The sequence below is a fragment of the Scylla paramamosain genome, unplaced genomic scaffold (genome assembly GCF_035594125.1).
Source record: "Scylla paramamosain isolate STU-SP2022 unplaced genomic scaffold, ASM3559412v1 Contig20, whole genome shotgun sequence".
NCBI classification, from domain to species: domain Eukaryota; kingdom Metazoa; phylum Arthropoda; class Malacostraca; order Decapoda; family Portunidae; genus Scylla; species Scylla paramamosain.
Genome location: NW_026973685.1, coordinates 7,501 through 11,796, shown reverse-complemented (window position 1 = coordinate 11,796; position 4,296 = coordinate 7,501). Strand labels below are relative to the sequence as shown.

General features: G+C 41.6%; 1 long non-coding RNA gene across 2 annotated transcripts in view; it reads right to left on the bottom strand.

Annotated features, from left to right (window-relative positions):
* Positions 1-2,395: 2,395 nt before the first annotated feature.
* LOC135097453 (uncharacterized) overlaps positions 2,396-4,296 on the bottom strand; it is a 5,897-nt gene continuing 3,996 nt past the window's right edge. Inside the window, exons 3-4 of one of the 2 annotated variants that reach the window (XR_010265724.1) lie at positions 3,455-3,679; positions 2,396-2,546 (exon numbers count right to left, since the gene is read on the bottom strand). This is a non-coding gene — a long non-coding RNA (uncharacterized LOC135097453). The remainder of the gene's footprint in view (positions 2,547-3,454; positions 3,680-4,296) is intronic. The other variant, XR_010265725.1, reaches the window with a different exon arrangement.

Genomic DNA, 4,296 nt, shown 5'->3' with positions numbered 1-4,296 from the left:
GCACACTGCAGAAATGTTATTGCTTATAGAAGTATCTGTCTGTCTATAGACCATACGGCGACGGTGTGCACTTAGGAAGGAACTTGTATCCATGCTGTTGGCTGTCTCTGTGTGCACAGCTCTACATGCCATGCAAGTAAAGAGCACTCCATATCTTTTAAGCTCTTTATGCCCCTCTTTGACATAGAAAGGGCCAAACAAATCTACTGCTGAGTATTTAAAAGGAGGTGATGGTTGTAGTCTGTCAATAGGCTGGTCTGCCATCTTGTGTCCCTGTGTTGTACTTCTAACTTTATGACAGATGATGCACTTTGAAATGTGCCTTGATGCTAGGGATGATCCTCCTACTATCCAGTATCCACATCACCTGATTTCATTTAAAGTTATGCCCCTGCCTTGATGGTTTGTCCTTTTGTGATGGTGGCATATTATCAGCTGGGTTATGTGTGATGTTTTGGGGAGGATGACTGCATGTTTGGATTCATCTGTCAGATTAGAAAGCCTCAATCTTCCTCCTCCTCCTCCTCCTCCTCTCATGATACCATTTTTGTCAATGAAGGGATCTAACTTATATAGAGGGAACTGGTCTTGTCTATCACTTTTGTTCCCTTGCCATTGTCTCCTTTAATTAAAGAATTATGGTTAGCCCCATTCAACTGCATTCTTACATAATTCTTGTAAAATTTGCTTTCCAGTCAGTATGAGAGGTGACACCAGACCTAATGGATCATATATAGAGGTCACTGTTGACAGAATGCCTCTCCTGGTGAGTGGCTGGTCTTTCACCTTTATTCTAAATTGAAATGTGTCAGATTCTATGCACCACTCAACTCCCAAAGTTCTTTCTATAGGCAGTGTGTCTTCATTCTTACTAAAATCCAAACTTTTAATTCCATCTGCTCTCTCATGAGGAGAAATTGCAGCTAATACAGCTTTGTTGTTGTTTGACAAGAACTTATGAAGGTTGAAACCTCCCTTGTAACATAATTCTTTGCTCTGCTGAATAAGAGTGACAGCTTCATCCATTGTAGCTACTGACTTCAAACCATCATCAACATAAAAGTTGTTTGTTACAAACTTGGCCGCATCAGCATAAAAGGGCCAGATTCTCAGGAAACCCTTTGTATTTGTATGTGCAATATTTTTCTATCCTCTGTCTATTGTTTTATGTCCAAAGGATGGGTGGCAGGTTCCATTATCCTTCTTTGTTGTGCAGGCTTTAGTCCAACAATATATGTATCAATCAATCAATCATCTTGGTAATAAAAAGAATAATAACAATAATTTTTAACTTTATTTTCTCGGTTCTATTTCCTTTCTTTAATAATAATGATGAAAAAAATAATAATTATATAATTTAATATAACCTAACATAGCCTATCTTAGCTCATAACAGAAATAGGTAGGTCACTTAAGTTAGGCCAGACTAAACTGCCTTACTTTAGGTCACTCATGTAAGAGAATTATTGATCTTATTGTGCTAAATCCTAAGGACTCCTGCTATCTGATGTCATTCTACTTCTGTTCTCTTTCAAATTTCTCCTCATCTCCCTCCACTCCATTGCACCGCTGTAAAGGGTCTTGGCGCACTCCCTTACCTCCTCCTCCTCCTCTGATGAACAGTTCCAGTGGTACTTGAAGAGGCCGCTCAGTTTAACAAGTTCATTCTGGCTCACCTGGAAGACAAGTGCCAGTGAATTAGTATTGAAGCTTGGGTTAGTTTAATTACAAGGGCCCTATTCTGAAACGCCTTGCTCTCTTGCCATGACTATTTTCCAAGGCCACAGAGATGATCAGCCGGGTTCTCAATAGTGTTTATCATGTTATTAATGTGGAATTCTTGTTAATATGCCACTAGAACCATAAATACACCCTTAGAAACCTGTGTAACATCAACTAGAGAGCTTTTTTTTAATGTAGTGGAGGTGCAGTGCAGAAGCGTTTGAGAATTTTGAGTCTTATGATCCAACCAGACCAACATTTCAGATACACGCATCACTGTAACCTTCCTTATCTCAGTCATTGAGTTAATGTGGCCAGGCCACATGCTGCTTCTGTCTCCAAGAACACACCTACTCATTTCACTGATATAAGCAACCTTTTCAAAGTCCCTCAGAGCCTCTTCCATTTCTAACAACAACCAATATTTAATGGGCTCCTAAACACACACACACACACACACACACACACACACACACACACACACACACACACACACACACACACCTGCAAGAATTTGTCTTACCCTTAGCCAGTACTCATCTTATACATATAAACAGCAAAGTGAATGAGTGTTGTGGGCATAGCATTGCACCACTGCCTGCATAAGTTACTAAAGCTGTGACGCACCTCACATGCCTTGCCTGTCACCTTGCCTGTGGTCTGGGGAGGGGGTGGGGTGGGGTGTTACGTCGCTGGTGGTGGTGGTGGTGGTGGTGAGGGTTACTGGAGGAGGCTTGGTGAGGGCTGGGGTGGGTGGAGGGTGGCTCAGGCTGGGGGTGGGGGTGGCATCATCATCATCAGCTGTGAAACGGCTGGGAGAGTACCTGCAAGAGAGAGAGAGAGAGAGAGAGAGAGAGAGAGAGAGAGAGAGAGAGAGAGAGAGAGAGAGAGAGAGAGAGAGAGAGAGAGAGAGAGAGAGAGAGAGAGAGAGAGAGAGAGAGAGAGAGAGAGAGAGAGAGAGAGAGTTACAATGTTTAGAATCGAGTCAGTCCAGCCAGCCAGCCTCTCTCTCTCTCTCTCTCTCTCTCTCTCTCTCTCTCTCATTCATTCATTTTCCTTGTATTTCTCTAAATTTTATTTCTTCTTTATCTTTCTTCCTTTCCTTCTATTTCTTTCCTTTCATCTTCTTTTCCTTCCTTCCTTCCTTCCTTATCGTTTCTTATCTTCCTTCCTTTCTTCAATCTTTTCTTCCTTCCTTCCTTCATTTAATTAATTCACACACACACACACACACACACACACACACACACACACACACACACACACACACACACACACACACACACACACGGAATTCTGGAGAGAGAGAGAGAGAGAGAGAGAGAGAGAGAGAGAGAGAGAGAGAGAGAGAGAGAGAGAGAGAGAGAGAGAGAGAGAGAGAGAGAGAGAGAGAGAGAGAGAGAGAGAGAGAGAGAGAAACAAATTATTTCTCTCACACACACACACACACACACACACACACACACACACACACACACACACACACACACACACACACACACATACATACACACAGGTAATAACAATAATATCTACCCTATATTGTAACGCACATTTTCATAATCACCACTGAATCATCATCATCATCATCATCATTTTTTTATCAATAATAGTTACAGTATTTATATATGTACACAGCATCACAATTATTACTACACACACACACACACACACACACACACACACACACACACACACACACACACACACACACACACGTACATACACTCACCTCTCGGCAGAGGGGGTGGGGAACATCTGTGTAAGTGTAAGAAAGGGGGAGTGGGTGTGTTTTGGGGTGTTTAGGGGTGTCTGGTGTGTGTGTGTGTGTGTGTGTGTGTGTGTGTGTGTGTGTGTGTGTGTGTGTGTGTGTGTGTGTGTGTGTGTGTGTGTGTGTGTGTGTGTGTCAGGGTGGGGTGGGGTGGAGGTGGCTCAGGTCCTCCAAGCACACACACTCCTGCAATATATAAAATAAATTAGACAGGGCTTAAACAACAACAACAACAAATAATAATAATAATAATAATAATAATAATAATAATAATAATAATAATAATAATAATAAAAAACAATTAATATTTTCTAATTATTATATGCACTAGTAAATATAAATCTTTTCAAATAATTTCTTTTTTTGTATTCTACTGGCTGTGACCTGTGTATTGCTGTGTATTGCTGTGTAAGGCTGTGTATTGCTGTGTAAGGCTGTGTATTGCTGTGTATTGCTGTGTATTGCTGTGTATGGCTGTGTATGGTTGTGTATTGCCCGTCCACAGTGTTAGTGGCTCCTTGTGGCCCTGCCAGGCACTGTAAGCGGTGTGTGGCGTTTTGAAACCTTTTTGTCACCATTAGTTTTGTTGGTAGTGGCCACACACACTCAAATACACCCAAATTATTCCCAAACACACTCAGACACATCTACACACACTCAAACAGCCACACACACTCAAATACACCCAAAATATCCCCCAAACACACTCAGACATCTATACACACTCAAAACACACCTGAACACACTTATAACATCTCCAAACACACTCAAAACACACCCAAACATAGCCACACACCAAACAC